The sequence below is a fragment of the Diuraphis noxia genome, unplaced genomic scaffold (assembly GCF_037042655.1).
Source record: "Diuraphis noxia isolate RWA-SAM2 unplaced genomic scaffold, SU_Dnox_SAM2 contig0001, whole genome shotgun sequence".
NCBI classification, from domain to species: Eukaryota; Metazoa; Arthropoda; class Insecta; order Hemiptera; family Aphididae; genus Diuraphis; species Diuraphis noxia.
The window spans coordinates 2,879,747-2,900,803 of record NW_028301711.1 but is presented as its reverse complement, the minus strand read 5'-3'; positions in this window follow the sequence as shown (position 1 = coordinate 2,900,803).

Sequence of the window (21,057 nt, the reverse complement as noted above, 5' to 3'; positions counted from 1 at the left end):
AAACAGGTGATGAATCCGCTAAATATCGTCCGGTCACCAAATACTTCGCGCGCTACTCTCACACACCGACCGACCTGTGTATGTGTGTATATGTGTGTATAGCGACTCGATAGAAGTGGACGGGATCGCCGATCAAAACTAAAGAGTGCTAGTGTGTGGTGGTGTGTGTAAGTGTGTAGGTAGGTGTGGTGTGTAGACTTAAAACTAAAATAAAGGGTAACACAGGTTTTTGGTAACTAAGTTGCTGTAATATACAAATAATTTAAAATCCACAATATAACATAAAAATCACAGCAACAGAAAGGTATAAAAAGTATAATAATGTGTATGTGGCACTCCTGGCCCAACAGATAAAATATATATACGGCCCTCCTGGCCCAACAGGTAAAAATGATATGGGGTGCTGCTATTTAAGCTGTAGCTCGTATAAAGACAATAAATATAAATATAATAATATGTATAAGGGCTAGACCCTTATGCTCAAACTGACAAGTATAACAATGTACAATATATACCTACGTGGCCTTCTGGCACGACAATAATAATAACAGTAATATAATACAGACAGCTATTAGAGCAGTAATAACAAATAATATATGGATATAAAATAATAACAGTTTAGTATAAAATAGACTCACAGTTTATCGTCGCACTGCTGGCCAGCTGCTACCAAGATCTATATAATTAATAATAATACACGACACACTATGTCTACACCCTAATTAAAAAACAATATAATATAATTTGATGAACGAAATACAATAAATGACAAATTTACTAATTTAATAAATATAATTTTACAGTAATGGCGATTCGCACCAGCGGTATTAATAAGGTGGCGATTAGCGCACACACTTAGAAAAATACAATGTAAATTTAATAATATTATAATAAATGTGGCGATTCGCACCAAGCGGTATATAATAAGGTGGCGATTCGCGCCTACGTAAAATAATAACAGGTGGCGATTCGCGCCCGTACAAAAAATAATAAAAAGGTGGCGATTAGCGCACTCACAATTTTACACTTTTTTGACTATTCGAGCCTTAAAAAGTGTACTTAAAATTTTAATTTCAAAGGCGATTTGCGCACATAAGTTATTCCGAACTCACCACTTATCGGACTGGTTGACTGGGCGGCCGTGTTAAATAATAATCGCCAGCCGATTCGGCTGCGTGCGATAGCGCTTTAATCTGCATATTACATAATAATTCACAATATACATTTAATATAAAAATATACAATACAAAAATAAAAATATAATTATATGCGTTTGTGCGTGTGTGTGTGTCGGTCGGCGGCGAGATATTCACGTACGCCCCACATAGGTACCAAACTATATTATATTGGCGCCGACACAGTCATTTGTATTGAACTAATCATACTTTTTATATTTTTATCGTTAAGTTAACATAATTATACATCTAAAACACGTCTTTACAATACATTTGGGTGAATATAAAAGGTCGTAAAAAAATTTTGAAAAACAGGTGATGAATCCGCTAAATATCGTCTTAAGTCATTTCTATTAAACTAATCATAATTTTTATATTTTTAACGTTAAGTTCAGATCATTTTACATCTAAAACACGTCTTTACAATACATTTGGGTAAATATAAAAGGTCGTAAAAAAATTTTGAAAAACAGGTGATGCTTCCGCTAAATATCGTCTTAAGTCATTTCTATTAAACTAATCATACTTTTTATATTTTTAACGTTAAGATCACATTATTTTACATCTAAAACACGTATTTACAATACATTTGGGTGAAAACAAAAAATAGAAAAAAAATTTGGGAAAAAAATTGGTAAAAAATGGTGATAATTCCGCAAAGTATCGTTTAAAGTCATTTGTATTGAACTAATCATACTTTTTATATTTTTATCGTTAAGTTCACATTATTTTACATCTAAAACACGTCTTTACAATACATTTGGGTGAATATAAAACGTCGTAAAAAAATTTTGAAAAACAGGTGATGATTCCGCTAAATATCGTCTTAAGTCATTTCTATTAAACTAATCATACTTTTTATATTTTTAACGTTAAGATCACATTATTTTACATCTAAAACACGTATTTACAATACATTTGGGTGAAAACAAAAAATAGAAAAAAAATTTGGGAAAAAAATTGGTAAAAAATGGTGATAATTCCGCAAAGTATCGTTTAAAGTCATTTGTATTGAACTAATCATACTTTTTATATTTTTATCGTTAAGTTCACATTATTTTACATCTAAAACACGTCTTTACAATACATTTGGGTGAATATAAAACGTCGTAAAAAAATTTTGAAAAACAGGTGATGATTCCGCTAAATATCGTCATAAGTCATTTCTATTAAACTAATCATACTTTTTATATTTTTAACGTTAAGATCACAGTATTTTACATCTAAAACACGTCTTTACAATACATTTGGGTGAATATAAAAGGTCGTAAAAAAATTTTGAAAAACAGGTGATGATTCCGCTAAATATCGTCATAAGTCATTTCTATTAAACTAATCATACTTTTTATATTTTTAACGTTAAGATCACATTATTTTACATCTAAAACACGTATTTACAATACATTTGGGTGAATACAAAAAATAGAAAAAAAATTTGGTAAAAAATGGTGATAATTCCGCTAAATATCGTTTACAGTCATTTGTATTGAACTAATCATACTTTTTATATTTTTATCGTTAAGTTCACGTAATTTAACATCTAAAACACGTCTTTACAATACATTTGGGTAAATATAAAAGGTCGTAAAAAAATTTTGAAAAACAGGTGATGCTTCCGCTAAATATCGTCTTAAGTCATTTCTATTAAACTAATCATACTTTTTATATTTTTAACGTTAAGATCACATTATTTTACATCTAAAACACGTATTTACAATACATTTGGGTGAATACAAAAAATAGAAAAAAAATTTGGGAAAAAATTTGGTAAAAAATGGTGATAATTCCGCTAAATATCGTTTAAAGTCATTTGTATTAAACTAATCATACTTTTTATATTTTTAACGTTAAGATCACAGTAATTTACATCTAAAACACGTCTTTACAATACATTTGGGTGAATATAAAAGGTCGTAAAAAAATTTTGAAAAACAGGTGATGATTCCGCTAAATATCGTCATAAGTCATTTCTATTAAACTAATCATACTTTTTATATTTTTAACGTTAAGATCACATTATTTTACATCTAAAACACGTATTTACAATACATTTGGGTGAATACAAAAAATAGAAAAAAAATTTGGTAAAAAATGGTGATAATTCCGCTAAATATCGTTTACAGTCATTTGTATTGAACTAATCATACTTTTTATATTTTTATCGTTAAGTTAACATAATTATACATCTAAAACACGTCTTTACAATACATTTGGGTGAATATAAAAGGTCGTAAAAAAATTTTGAAAAACAGGTTATGATTCCGCTAAATATCGTCATAAGTCATTTCTATTAAACTAATCATACTTTTTATATTTTTAACGTTAAGTTCAGATAATTTTACATCTAAAACACGTATTTACAATACATTTGGGTGAATAAAAAAAATAGATAAAAAATTTGGGAAAAAATTTGGTAAAAAATGGTGATAATTCCGCTAAATATCGTTTAAAGTCATTTGTATTGAACTAATCATACTTTTTATATTTTTATCGTTAAGTTAACATAATTATACATCTAAAACACGTCTTTACAATACATTTGGGTAAATATAAAAGGTCGTAAAAAAATTTTGAAAAACAGGTGATGATTCCGCTAAATATCGTCTTAAGTCATTTCTATTAAACTAATCATACTTTTTATATTTTTAACGTTAAGTTCAGATAATTTTACATCTAAAACACGTCTTTACAATACATTTGGGTGAATAAAAAAAATAGAAAAAAAATTTGGGAAAAAATTTGGTAAAAAATGGTGATAATTCCGCTAAATATCGTTTAAAGTCATTTGTATTGAACTAATCATACTTTTTATATTTTTATCGTTAAGTTCACGTAATTTAACATCTAAAACACGTCTTTACAATACATTTGGGTAAATATAAAAGGTCGTAAAAAAATTTTGAAAAACAGGTGATGCTTCCGCTAAATATCGTCTTAAGTCATTTCTATTAAACTAATCATACTTTTTATATTTTTAACGTTAAGATCACATTATTTTACATCTAAAACACGTATTTACAATACATTTGGGTGAATACAAAAAATAGAAAAAAAATTTGGGAAAAAATTTGGTAAAAAATGGTGATAATTCCGCTAAATATCGTATAAAGTCATTTGTATTGAACTAATCATACTTTTTATATTTTTATCGTTAAGTTCACGTAATTTAACATCTAAAACACGTCTTTACAATACATTTGGGTAAATATAAAAGGTCGTAAAAAAATTTTGAAAAACAGGTGATGATTCCGCTAAATATCGTCTTAAGTCATTTCTATTAAACTAATCATACTTTTTATATTTTTAACGTTAAGATCACATTATTTTACATCTAAAACACGTATTTACAATACATTTGGGTGAAAACAAAAAATAGAAAAAAAATTTGGGAAAAAAATTGGTAAAAAATGGTGATAATTCCGCAAAGTATCGTTTAAAGTCATTTGTATTGAACTAATCATACTTTTTATATTTTTATCGTTAAGTTCACATTATTTTACATCTAAAACACGTCTTTACAATACATTTGGGTGAATATAAAACGTCGTAAAAAAATTTTGAAAAACAGGTGATGATTCCGCTAAATATCGTCATAAGTCATTTCTATTAAACTAATCATACTTTTTATATTTTTAACGTTAAGATCACAGTATTTTACATCTAAAACACGTCTTTACAATACATTTGGGTGAATATAAAAGGTCGTAAAAAAATTTTGAAAAACAGGTGATGATTCCGCTAAATATCGTCATAAGTCATTTCTATTAAACTAATCATACTTTTTATATTTTTAACGTTAAGATCACATTATTTTACATCTAAAACACGTATTTACAATACATTTGGGTGAATACAAAAAATAGAAAAAAAATTTGGTAAAAAATGGTGATAATTCCGCTAAATATCGTTTACAGTCATTTGTATTGAACTAATCATACTTTTTATATTTTTATCGTTAAGTTCACGTAATTTAACATCTAAAACACGTCTTTACACTACATTTGGGTGAATATAAAAGGTCGTAAAAAAATTTTGAAAAACAGGTGCTGATTCCGCTAAATATCGTCTTGAGTCATTTCTATTAAACTAATCATACTTTTTATATTTTTAACGTTAAGTTCACATTATTTTACATCTAAAACTCGTATTTACAATACATTTGGGTGAATACAAAAAATAGAAAAAAAATTTGGGAAAAAATTTGGTAAAAAATGGTGATAATTCCGCTAAATATCGTTTAAAGTCATTTGTATTGAACTAATCATACTTTTTATATTTTTATCGTTATGTTCACATAATTTTACATCTAAAACACGTCTTTACAATACATTTGGGTGAATATAAAAGGTCGTAAAAAAATTTTGAAAAACAGGTGATGAATCCGCTAAATATCGTCCGGTCACCAAATACTTCGCGCGCTACTCTCACACACCGACCGACCTGTGTATGTGTGTATATGTGTGTATAGCGACTCGATAGAAGTGGACGGGATCGCCGATCAAAACTAAAGAGTGCTAGTGTGTGGTGGTGTGTGTAAGTGTGTAGGTAGGTGTGGTGTGTAGACTTAAAACTAAAATAAAGGGTAACACAGGTTTTTGGTAACTAAGTTGCTGTAATATACAAATAATTTAAAATCCACAATATAACATAAAAATCACAGCAACAGAAAGGTATAAAAAGTATAATAATGTGTATGTGGCACTCCTGGCCCAACAGATAAAATATATATACGGCCCTCCTGGCCCAACAGGTAAAAATGATATGGGGTGCTGCTATTTAAGCTGTAGCTCGTATAAAGACAATAAATATAAATATAATAATATGTATAAGGGCTAGACCCTTATGCTCAAACTGACAAGTATAACAATGTACAATATATACCTACGTGGCCTTCTGGCACGACAATAATAATAACAGTAATATAATACAGACAGCTATTAGAGCAGTAATAACAAATAATATATGGATATAAAATAATAACAGTTTAGTATAAAATAGACTCACAGTTTATCGTCGCACTGCTGGCCAGCTGCTACCAAGATCTATATAATTAATAATAATACACGACACACTATGTCTACACCCTAATTAAAAAACAATATAATATAATTTGATGAACGAAATACAATAAATGACAAATTTACTAATTTAATAAATATAATTTTACAGTAATGGCGATTCGCACCAGCGGTATTAATAAGGTGGCGATTAGCGCACACACTTAGAAAAATACAATGTAAATTTAATAATATTATAATAAATGTGGCGATTCGCACCAAGCGGTATATAATAAGGTGGCGATTCGCGCCTACGTAAAATAATAACAGGTGGCGATTCGCGCCCGTACAAAAAATAATAAAAAGGTGGCGATTAGCGCACTCACAATTTTACACTTTTTTGACTATTCGAGCCTTAAAAAGTGTACTTAAAATTTTAATTTCAAAGGCGATTTGCGCACATAAGTTATTCCGAACTCACCACTTATCGGACTGGTTGACTGGGCGGCCGTGTTAAATAATAATCGCCAGCCGATTCGGCTGCGTGCGATAGCGCTTTAATCTGCATATTACATAATAATTCACAATATACATTTAATATAAAAATATACAATACAAAAATAAAAATATAATTATATGCGTTTGTGCGTGTGTGTGTGTCGGTCGGCGGCGAGATATTCACGTACGCCCCACATAGGTACCAAACTATATTATATTGGCGCCGACACAGTCATTTGTATTGAACTAATCATACTTTTTATATTTTTATCGTTAAGTTAACATAATTATACATCTAAAACACGTCTTTACAATACATTTGGGTGAATATAAAAGGTCGTAAAAAAATTTTGAAAAACAGGTGATGAATCCGCTAAATATCGTCTTAAGTCATTTCTATTAAACTAATCATAATTTTTATATTTTTAACGTTAAGTTCAGATCATTTTACATCTAAAACACGTCTTTACAATACATTTGGGTAAATATAAAAGGTCGTAAAAAAATTTTGAAAAACAGGTGATGCTTCCGCTAAATATCGTCTTAAGTCATTTCTATTAAACTAATCATACTTTTTATATTTTTAACGTTAAGATCACATTATTTTACATCTAAAACACGTATTTACAATACATTTGGGTGAAAACAAAAAATAGAAAAAAAATTTGGGAAAAAAATTGGTAAAAAATGGTGATAATTCCGCAAAGTATCGTTTAAAGTCATTTGTATTGAACTAATCATACTTTTTATATTTTTATCGTTAAGTTCACATTATTTTACATCTAAAACACGTCTTTACAATACATTTGGGTGAATATAAAACGTCGTAAAAAAATTTTGAAAAACAGGTGATGATTCCGCTAAATATCGTCTTAAGTCATTTCTATTAAACTAATCATACTTTTTATATTTTTAACGTTAAGATCACATTATTTTACATCTAAAACACGTATTTACAATACATTTGGGTGAAAACAAAAAATAGAAAAAAAATTTGGGAAAAAAATTGGTAAAAAATGGTGATAATTCCGCAAAGTATCGTTTAAAGTCATTTGTATTGAACTAATCATACTTTTTATATTTTTATCGTTAAGTTCACATTATTTTACATCTAAAACACGTCTTTACAATACATTTGGGTGAATATAAAACGTCGTAAAAAAATTTTGAAAAACAGGTGATGATTCCGCTAAATATCGTCATAAGTCATTTCTATTAAACTAATCATACTTTTTATATTTTTAACGTTAAGATCACAGTATTTTACATCTAAAACACGTCTTTACAATACATTTGGGTGAATATAAAAGGTCGTAAAAAAATTTTGAAAAACAGGTGATGATTCCGCTAAATATCGTCATAAGTCATTTCTATTAAACTAATCATACTTTTTATATTTTTAACGTTAAGATCACATTATTTTACATCTAAAACACGTATTTACAATACATTTGGGTGAATACAAAAAATAGAAAAAAAATTTGGTAAAAAATGGTGATAATTCCGCTAAATATCGTTTACAGTCATTTGTATTGAACTAATCATACTTTTTATATTTTTATCGTTAAGTTCACGTAATTTAACATCTAAAACACGTCTTTACAATACATTTGGGTAAATATAAAAGGTCGTAAAAAAATTTTGAAAAACAGGTGATGCTTCCGCTAAATATCGTCTTAAGTCATTTCTATTAAACTAATCATACTTTTTATATTTTTAACGTTAAGATCACATTATTTTACATCTAAAACACGTATTTACAATACATTTGGGTGAATACAAAAAATAGAAAAAAAATTTGGGAAAAAATTTGGTAAAAAATGGTGATAATTCCGCTAAATATCGTTTAAAGTCATTTGTATTAAACTAATCATACTTTTTATATTTTTAACGTTAAGATCACAGTAATTTACATCTAAAACACGTCTTTACAATACATTTGGGTGAATATAAAAGGTCGTAAAAAAATTTTGAAAAACAGGTGATGATTCCGCTAAATATCGTCATAAGTCATTTCTATTAAACTAATCATACTTTTTATATTTTTAACGTTAAGATCACATTATTTTACATCTAAAACACGTATTTACAATACATTTGGGTGAATACAAAAAATAGAAAAAAAATTTGGTAAAAAATGGTGATAATTCCGCTAAATATCGTTTACAGTCATTTGTATTGAACTAATCATACTTTTTATATTTTTATCGTTAAGTTAACATAATTATACATCTAAAACACGTCTTTACAATACATTTGGGTGAATATAAAAGGTCGTAAAAAAATTTTGAAAAACAGGTTATGATTCCGCTAAATATCGTCATAAGTCATTTCTATTAAACTAATCATACTTTTTATATTTTTAACGTTAAGTTCAGATAATTTTACATCTAAAACACGTATTTACAATACATTTGGGTGAATAAAAAAAATAGATAAAAAATTTGGGAAAAAATTTGGTAAAAAATGGTGATAATTCCGCTAAATATCGTTTAAAGTCATTTGTATTGAACTAATCATACTTTTTATATTTTTATCGTTAAGTTAACATAATTATACATCTAAAACACGTCTTTACAATACATTTGGGTAAATATAAAAGGTCGTAAAAAAATTTTGAAAAACAGGTGATGATTCCGCTAAATATCGTCTTAAGTCATTTCTATTAAACTAATCATACTTTTTATATTTTTAACGTTAAGTTCAGATAATTTTACATCTAAAACACGTCTTTACAATACATTTGGGTGAATAAAAAAAATAGAAAAAAAATTTGGGAAAAAATTTGGTAAAAAATGGTGATAATTCCGCTAAATATCGTTTAAAGTCATTTGTATTGAACTAATCATACTTTTTATATTTTTATCGTTAAGTTCACGTAATTTAACATCTAAAACACGTCTTTACAATACATTTGGGTAAATATAAAAGGTCGTAAAAAAATTTTGAAAAACAGGTGATGCTTCCGCTAAATATCGTCTTAAGTCATTTCTATTAAACTAATCATACTTTTTATATTTTTAACGTTAAGATCACATTATTTTACATCTAAAACACGTATTTACAATACATTTGGGTGAATACAAAAAATAGAAAAAAAATTTGGGAAAAAATTTGGTAAAAAATGGTGATAATTCCGCTAAATATCGTATAAAGTCATTTGTATTGAACTAATCATACTTTTTATATTTTTATCGTTAAGTTCACGTAATTTAACATCTAAAACACGTCTTTACAATACATTTGGGTAAATATAAAAGGTCGTAAAAAAATTTTGAAAAACAGGTGATGATTCCGCTAAATATCGTCTTAAGTCATTTCTATTAAACTAATCATACTTTTTATATTTTTAACGTTAAGATCACATTATTTTACATCTAAAACACGTATTTACAATACATTTGGGTGAAAACAAAAAATAGAAAAAAAATTTGGGAAAAAAATTGGTAAAAAATGGTGATAATTCCGCAAAGTATCGTTTAAAGTCATTTGTATTGAACTAATCATACTTTTTATATTTTTATCGTTAAGTTCACATTATTTTACATCTAAAACACGTCTTTACAATACATTTGGGTGAATATAAAACGTCGTAAAAAAATTTTGAAAAACAGGTGATGATTCCGCTAAATATCGTCATAAGTCATTTCTATTAAACTAATCATACTTTTTATATTTTTAACGTTAAGATCACAGTATTTTACATCTAAAACACGTCTTTACAATACATTTGGGTGAATATAAAAGGTCGTAAAAAAATTTTGAAAAACAGGTGATGATTCCGCTAAATATCGTCATAAGTCATTTCTATTAAACTAATCATACTTTTTATATTTTTAACGTTAAGATCACATTATTTTACATCTAAAACACGTATTTACAATACATTTGGGTGAATACAAAAAATAGAAAAAAAATTTGGTAAAAAATGGTGATAATTCCGCTAAATATCGTTTACAGTCATTTGTATTGAACTAATCATACTTTTTATATTTTTATCGTTAAGTTCACGTAATTTAACATCTAAAACACGTCTTTACAATACATTTGGGTAAATATAAAAGGTCGTAAAAAAATTTTGAAAAACAGGTGATGCTTCCGCTAAATATCGTCTTAAGTCATTTCTATTAAACTAATCATACTTTTTATATTTTTAACGTTAAGATCACATTATTTTACATCTAAAACACGTATTTACAATACATTTGGGTGAATACAAAAAATAGAAAAAAAATTTGGGAAAAAATTTGGTAAAAAATGGTGATAATTCCGCTAAATATCGTTTAAAGTCATTTGTATTGAACTAATCATACTTTTTATATTTTTATCGTTAAGTTCACATTATTTTACATCTAAAACACGTCTTTACAATACATTTGGGTGAATATAAAACGTCGTAAAAAAATTTTGAAAAACAGGTGATGATTCCGCTAAATATCGTCATAAGTCATTTCTATTAAACTAATCATACTTTTTATATTTTTAACGTTAAGATCACAGTATTTTACATCTAAAACACGTCTTTACAATACATTTGGGTGAATATAAAAGGTCGTAAAAAAATTTTGAAAAACAGGTGATGATTCCGCTAAATATCGTCATAAGTCATTTCTATTAAACTAATCATACTTTTTATATTTTTAACGTTAAGATCACATTATTTTACATCTAAAACACGTATTTACAATACATTTGGGTGAATACAAAAAATAGAAAAAAAATTTGGTAAAAAATGGTGATAATTCCGCTAAATATCGTTTACAGTCATTTGTATTGAACTAATCATACTTTTTATATTTTTATCGTTAAGTTCACGTAATTTAACATCTAAAACACGTCTTTACAATACATTTGGGTAAATATAAAAGGTCGTAAAAAAATTTTGAAAAACAGGTGATGCTTCCGCTAAATATCGTCTTAAGTCATTTCTATTAAACTAATCATACTTTTTATATTTTTAACGTTAAGATCACATTATTTTACATCTAAAACACGTATTTACAATACATTTGGGTGAATACAAAAAATAGAAAAAAAATTTGGGAAAAAATTTGGTAAAAAATGGTGATAATTCCGCTAAATATCGTTTAAAGTCATTTGTATTGAACTAATCATACTTTTTATATTTTTAACGTTAAGATCACATTATTTTACATCTAAAACACGTATTTACAATACATTTGGGTGAATACAAAAAATAGAAAAAAAATTTGGGAAAAAATTTGGTAAAAAATGGTGATAATTCCGCTAAATATCGTTTAAAGTCATTTGTATTGAACTAATCATACTTTTTATATTTTTATCGTTAAGTTCACGTAATTTAACATCTAAAACACGTCTTTACAATACATTTGGGTAAATATAAAAGGTCGTAAAAAAATTTTGAAAAACAGGTGATGATTCCGCTAAATATCGTCTTAAGTCATTTCTATTAAATTAATCATACTTTTTATATTTTTAACGTTAAGATCACATTATTTTACATCTAAAACACGTATTTACAATACATTTGGGTGAATACAAAAAATAGAAAAAAAATTTGGGAAAAAATTTGGTAAAAAATGGTGATAATTCCGCTAAATATCGTTTAAAGTCATTTGTATTGAACTAATCATACTTTTTATATTTTTATCGTTAAGTTCACATTATTTTACATCTAAAACACGTCTTTACAATACATTTGGGTGAATATAAAACGTCGTAAAAAAATTTTGAAAAACAGGTGATGATTCCGCTAAATATCGTCATAAGTCATTTCTATTAAACTAATCATACTTTTTATATTTTTAACGTTAAGATCACAGTATTTTACATCTAAAACACGTCTTTACAATACATTTGGGTGAATATAAAAGGTCGTAAAAAAATTTTGAAAAACAGGTGATGATTCCGCTAAATATCGTCATAAGTCATTTCTATTAAACTAATCATACTTTTTATATTTTTAACGTTAAGATCACATTATTTTACATCTAAAACACGTATTTACAATACATTTGGGTGAATACAAAAAATAGAAAAAAAATTTGGTAAAAAATGGTGATAATTCCGCTAAATATCGTTTACAGTCATTTGTATTGAACTAATCATACTTTTTATATTTTTATCGTTAAGTTCACGTAATTTAACATCTAAAACACGTCTTTACAATACATTTGGGTAAATATAAAAGGTCGTAAAAAAATTTTGAAAAACAGGTGATGATTCCGCTAAATATCGTCTTAAGTCATTTCTATTAAACTAATCATACTTTTTATATTTTTAACGTTAAGATCACATTATTTTACATCTAAAACACGTATTTACAATACATTTGGGTGAAAACAAAAAATAGAAAAAAAATTTGGGAAAAAAATTGGTAAAAAATGGTGATAATTCCGCAAAGTATCGTTTAAAGTCATTTGTATTGAACTAATCATACTTTTTATATTTTTATCGTTAAGTTCACATTATTTTACATCTAAAACACGTCTTTACAATACATTTGGGTGAATATAAAACGTCGTAAAAAAATTTTGAAAAACAGGTGATGATTCCGCTAAATATCGTCATAAGTCATTTCTATTAAACTAATCATACTTTTTATATTTTTAACGTTAAGATCACAGTATTTTACATCTAAAACACGTCTTTACAATACATTTGGGTGAATATAAAAGGTCGTAAAAAAATTTTGAAAAACAGGTGATGATTCCGCTAAATATCGTCATAAGTCATTTCTATTAAACTAATCATACTTTTTATATTTTTAACGTTAAGATCACATTATTTTACATCTAAAACACGTATTTACAATACATTTGGGTGAATACAAAAAATAGAAAAAAAATTTGGTAAAAAATGGTGATAATTCCGCTAAATATCGTTTACAGTCATTTGTATTGAACTAATCATACTTTTTATATTTTTATCGTTAAGTTCACGTAATTTAACATCTAAAACACGTCTTTACAATACATTTGGGTAAATATAAAAGGTCGTAAAAAAATTTTGAAAAACAGGTGATGCTTCCGCTAAATATCGTCTTAAGTCATTTCTATTAAACTAATCATACTTTTTATATTTTTAACGTTAAGATCACATTATTTTACATCTAAAACACGTATTTACAATACATTTGGGTGAATACAAAAAATAGAAAAAAAATTTGGGAAAAAATTTGGTAAAAAATGGTGATAATTCCGCTAAATATCGTTTAAAGTCATTTGTATTGAACTAATCATACTTTTTATATTTTTATCGTTAAGTTCACATTATTTTACATCTAAAACACGTCTTTACAATACATTTGGGTGAATATAAAACGTCGTAAAAAAATTTTGAAAAACAGGTGATGATTCCGCTAAATATCGTCATAAGTCATTTCTATTAAACTAATCATACTTTTTATATTTTTAACGTTAAGATCACAGTATTTTACATCTAAAACACGTCTTTACAATACATTTGGGTGAATATAAAAGGTCGTAAAAAAATTTTGAAAAACAGGTGATGATTCCGCTAAATATCGTCATAAGTCATTTCTATTAAACTAATCATACTTTTTATATTTTTAACGTTAAGATCACATTATTTTACATCTAAAACACGTATTTACAATACATTTGGGTGAATACAAAAAATAGAAAAAAAATTTGGTAAAAAATGGTGATAATTCCGCTAAATATCGTTTACAGTCATTTGTATTGAACTAATCATACTTTTTATATTTTTATCGTTAAGTTCACGTAATTTAACATCTAAAACACGTCTTTACAATACATTTGGGTAAATATAAAAGGTCGTAAAAAAATTTTGAAAAACAGGTGATGCTTCCGCTAAATATCGTCTTAAGTCATTTCTATTAAACTAATCATACTTTTTATATTTTTAACGTTAAGATCACATTATTTTACATCTAAAACACGTATTTACAATACATTTGGGTGAATACAAAAAATAGAAAAAAAATTTGGGAAAAAATTTGGTAAAAAATGGTGATAATTCCGCTAAATATCGTTTAAAGTCATTTGTATTGAACTAATCATACTTTTTATATTTTTAACGTTAAGATCACATTATTTTACATCTAAAACACGTATTTACAATACATTTGGGTGAATACAAAAAATAGAAAAAAAATTTGGGAAAAAATTTGGTAAAAAATGGTGATAATTCCGCTAAATATCGTTTAAAGTCATTTGTATTGAACTAATCATACTTTTTATATTTTTATCGTTAAGTTCACGTAATTTAACATCTAAAACACGTCTTTACAATACATTTGGGTAAATATAAAAGGTCGTAAAAAAATTTTGAAAAACAGGTGATGATTCCGCTAAATATCGTCTTAAGTCATTTCTATTAAATTAATCATACTTTTTATATTTTTAACGTTAAGATCACATTATTTTACATCTAAAACACGTATTTACAATACATTTGGGTGAATACAAAAAATAGAAAAAAAATTTGGGAAAAAATTTGGTAAAAAATGGTGATAATTCCGCTAAATATCGTTTAAAGTCATTTGTATTGAACTAATCATACTTTTTATATTTTTATCGTTAAGTTCACATTATTTTACATCTAAAACACGTCTTTACAATACATTTGGGTGAATATAAAACGTCGTAAAAAAATTTTGAAAAACAGGTGATGATTCCGCTAAATATCGTCATAAGTCATTTCTATTAAACTAATCATACTTTTTATATTTTTAACGTTAAGATCACAGTATTTTACATCTAAAACACGTCTTTACAATACATTTGGGTGAATATAAAAGGTCGTAAAAAAATTTTGAAAAACAGGTGATGATTCCGCTAAATATCGTCATAAGTCATTTCTATTAAACTAATCATACTTTTTATATTTTTAACGTTAAGATCACATTATTTTACATCTAAAACACGTATTTACAATACATTTGGGTGAATACAAAAAATAGAAAAAAAATTTGGTAAAAAATGGTGATAATTCCGCTAAATATCGTTTACAGTCATTTGTATTGAACTAATCATACTTTTTATATTTTTATCGTTAAGTTCACGTAATTTAACATCTAAAACACGTCTTTACAATACATTTGGGTAAATATAAAAGGTCGTAAAAAAATTTTGAAAAACAGGTGATGCTTCCGCTAAATATCGTCTTAAGTCATTTCTATTAAACTAATCATACTTTTTATATTTTTAACGTTAAGATCACATTATTTTACATCTAAAACACGTATTTACAATACATTTGGGTGAATACAAAAAATAGAAAAAAAATTTGGGAAAAAAATTGGTAAAAAATGGTGATAATTCCGCAAAGTATCGTCATAAGTCATTTCTATTAAACTAATCATATTTTTTATATTTTTAACGTTAAGATCACAGTAATTTACATCTAAAACACGTCTTTACAATACATTTGGGTGAATATAAAAGGTCGTAAAAAAATTTTGAAAAACAGGTGATGATTCCGCTAAATATCGTCATAAGTCATTTCTATTAAACTAATCATACTTTTTATATTTTTAACGTTAAGATCACATTATTTTACATCTAAAACACGTATTTACAATACATTTGGGTGAATACAAAAAATAGAAAAAAAATTTGGTAAAAAATGGTGATAATTCCGCTAAATATCGTTTACAGTCATTTGTATTGAACTAATCATACTTTTTATATTTTTATCGTTAAGTTCACGTAATTTAACATCTAAAACACGTCTTTACAATACATTTGGGTAAATATAAAAGGTCGTTAAAAAATTTTGAAAAACAGGTGATGCTTCCGCTAAATATCGTCTTAAGTCATTTCTATTAAACTAATCATACTTTTTATATTTTTAACGTTAAGATCACATTATTTTACATCTAAAACACGTATTTACAATACATTTGGGTGAATACAAAAAATAGAAAAAAAATTTGGGAAAAAATTTGGTAAAAAATGGTGATAATTCCGCTAAATATCGTTTAAAGTCATTTGTATTGAACTAATCATACTTTTTATATTTTTATCGTTAAGTTCACATTATTTTACATCTAAAACACGTCTTTACAATACATTTGGGTGAATATAAAACGTCGTAAAAAAATTTTGAAAAACAGGTGATGATTCCGCTAAATATCGTCATAAGTCATTTCTATTAAACTAATCATACTTTTTATATTTTTAACGTTAAGATCACAGTATTTTACATCTAAAACACGTCTTTACAATACATTTGGGTGAATATAAAAGGTCGTAAAAAAATTTTGAAAAACAGGTGATGATTCCGCTAAATATCGTCATAAGTCATTTCTATTAAACTAATCATACTTTTTATATTTTTAACGTTAAGATCACATTATTTTACATCTAAAACACGTATTTACAATACATTTGGGTGAATACAAAAAATAGAAAAAAAATTTGGTAAAAAATGGTGATAATTCCGCTAAATATCGTTTACAGTCATTTGTATTGAACTAATCATACTTTTTATATTTTTATCGTTAAGTTCACGTAATTTAACATCTAAAACACGTCTTTACAATACATTTGGGTAAATATAAAAGGTCGTAAAAAAATTTTGAAAAACAGGTGATGCTTCCGCTAAATATCGTCTTAAGTCATTTCTATTAAACTAATCATACTTTTTATATTTTTAACGTTAAGATCACATTATTTTACATCTAAAACACGTATTTACAATACATTTGGGTGAATACAAAAAATAGAAAAAAAATTTGGGAAAAAATTTGGTAAAAAATGGTGATAATTCCGCTAAATATCGTTTAAAGTCATTTGTATTGAACTAATCATACTTTTTATATTTTTAACGTTAAGATCACATTATTTTACATCTAAAACACGTATTTACAATACATTTGGGTGAATACAAAAAATAGAAAAAAAATTTGGGAAAAAATTTGGTAAAAAATGGTGATAATTCCGCTAAATATCGTTTAAAGTCATTTGTATTGAACTAATCATACTTTTTATATTTTTATCGTTAAGTTCACGTAATTTAACATCTAAAACACGTCTTTACAATACATTTGGGTAAATATAAAAGGTCGTAAAAAAATTTTGAAAAACAGGTGATGATTCCGCTAAATATCGTCTTAAGTCATTTCTATTAAATTAATCATACTTTTTATATTTTTAACGTTAAGATCACATTATTTTACATCTAAAACACGTATTTACAATACATTTGGGTGAATACAAAAAATAGAAAAAAAATTTGGGAAAAAATTTGGTAAAAAATGGTGATAATTCCGCTAAATATCGTTTAAAGTCATTTGTATTGAACTAATCATACTTTTTATATTTTTATCGTTAAGTTCACATTATTTTACATCTAAAACACGTCTTTACAATACATTTGGGTGAATATAAAACGTCGTAAAAAAATTTTGAAAAACAGGTGATGATTCCGCTAAATATCGTCATAAGTCATTTCTATTAAACTAATCATACTTTTTATATTTTTAACGTTAAGATCACAGTATTTTACATCTAAAACACGTCTTTACAATACATTTGGGTGAATATAAAAGGTCGTAAAAAAATTTTGAAAAACAGGTGATGATTCCGCTAAATATCGTCATAAGTCATTTCTATTAAACTAATCATACTTTTTATATTTTTAACGTTAAGATCACATTATTTTACATCTAAAACACGTATTTACAATACATTTGGGTGAATACAAAAAATAGAAAAAAAATTTGGTAAAAAATGGTGATAATTCCGCTAAATATCGTTTACAGTCATTTGTATTGAACTAATCATACTTTTTATATTTTTATCGTTAAGTTAACATAATTATACATCTAAAACACGTCTTTACAATACATTTGGGTGAATATAAAAGGTCGTAAAAAAATTTTGAAAAACAGGTTATGATTCCGCTAAATATCGTCATAAGTCATTTCTATTAAACTAATCATACTTTTTATATTTTTAACGTTAAGTTCAGATAATTTTACATCTAAAACACGTATTTACAATACATTTGGGTGAATAAAAAAAATAGATAAAAAATTTGGGAAAAAATTTGGTAAAAAATGGTGATAATTCCGCTAAATATCGTTTAAAGTCATTTGTATTGAACTAATCATACTTTTTATATTTTTATCGTTAAGTTAACATAATTATACATCTAAAACACGTCTTTACAATACATTTGGGTAAATATAAAATGTCGTAAAAAAATTTTGAAAAACAGGTGATGATTCCGCTAAATATCGTCTTAAGTCATTTCTATTAAACTAATCATACTTTTTATATTTTTAACGTTAAGATCACATTATTTTACATCTAAAACACGTATTTACAATACATTTGGGTGAAAACAAAAAATAGAAAAAAAATTTGGGAAAAAAATTGGTAAAAAATGGTGATAATTCCGCAAAGTATCGTTTAAAGTCATTTGTATTGAACTAATCATACTATTTATATTTTTAACGTTAAGATCACATTATTTTACATCTAAAACACGTCTTTACAATACATTTGGGTGAATATAAAACGTCGTAAAAAAATTTTGAAAAACAGGTGATGATTCCGCTAAATATCGTCATAAGTCATTTCTATTAAACTAATCATACTTTTTATATTTTTAACGTTAAGATCACATTATTTTACATCTAAAACACGTATTTACAATACATTTGGGTGAATACAAAAAATAGAAAAAAAATTTGGTAAAAAATGGTGATAATTCCGCTAAATATCGTTTAAAGTCATTTGTATTGAACTAATCATACTTTTTATATTTTTATCCTTAAGTTAACATAATTATACATCTAAAACACGTCTTTACAATACATTTGGGTGAATATAAAAGGTCGTAAAAAAATTTTGAAAAACAGGTTATGATTCCGCTAAATATCGTCATAAGTCATTTCTATTAAACTAATCATACTTTTTATATTTTTAACGTTAAGTTCAGATAGTTTTACATCTAAAACACGTATTTACAATACATTTGGGTGAATAAAAAAAATAGAAAAAAAATTTGGGAAAAAATTTGGTAAAAAATGGTGATAATTCCGCTAAATATCGTTTAAAGTCATTTGTATTGAACTAATCATACTTTTTATATTTTTATCGTTAAGTTAACATAATTATACATCTAAAACACGTCTTTACAATACATTTGGGTGAATATAAAAGGTCGTAAAAAAATTTTGAAAAACAGGTGATGAATCCGCTAAATATCGTCTTAAGTAATTTCTATTAAACTAATCATAATTTTTATATTTTTAACGTTAAGTTCAGGTCATTTTACATCTAAAACACGTCTTTACAATACATTTGGGTGAATATAAAAGGTCGTAAAAAAATTTTGAAAAACAGGTTATGATTCCGCTAAATATCGTCATAAGTCATTTCTATTAAACTAATCATACTTTTTATATTTTTAACGTTAAGTTCAGATAATTTTACATCTAAAACACGTATTTACAATACATTTGGGTGAATAAAAAAAATAGAAAAAAAATTTGGGAAAAAATTTGGTAAAAAATGGTGATAATTCCGCTAAATATCGTTTAAAGTCATTTGTATTGAACTAATCATACTTTTTATATTTTTATCGTTAAGTTCACATAATTTAACATCTAAAACATGTCTTTACAATACATTTGGGTAAATATAAAAGGTCGTAAAAAAATTTTGAAAAACAGGTGATGCTTCCGCTAAATATCGTCTTAAGTCATTTCTATTAAACTAATCATACTTTTTATATTTTTAACGTTAAGATCACATTATTTTACATCTAAAACACGTATTTACAATACATTTGGGTGAATAAAAAAAATAGAAAAAAAATTTGGGAAAAAATTTGGTAAAAAATGGTGATAATTCCGCTAAATATCGTTTAAAGTCATTTGTATTGAACTAATCATACTTTTTATATTTTTATCGTTAAGTTCACGTAATTTAACATCTAAAACACGTCTTTACAATATATTTGGGTATATATAAAAGGTCGTAAAAAAATTTTGAAAAACAGGTGATGATTCCGCTAAATATCGTCTTAAGTCATTTCTATTAAACTAATCATACTTTTTATATTTTTAACGTTAAGATCACATTATTTTACATCTAAAACACGTATTTACAATACATTTGGGTGAAAACAAAAAACAGAAAAAAAATTTGGGAAAAAAATTGGTAAAAAATGGTGATAATTCCGCAAAGTATCGTTTAAAGTCATTTGTATTGAACTAATCATACTATTTATATTTTTAACGTTAAGATCACATTATTTTACATCTAAAACACGTCTTTACTATACATTTGGGTGAATATAAAACGTCGTAAAAAAATTTTGAAAAACAGGTGATGATTCCGCTAAATATCGTCTTAAGTCATTTCTATTAAACTAATCATACTTTTTATATTTTTAACGTTAAG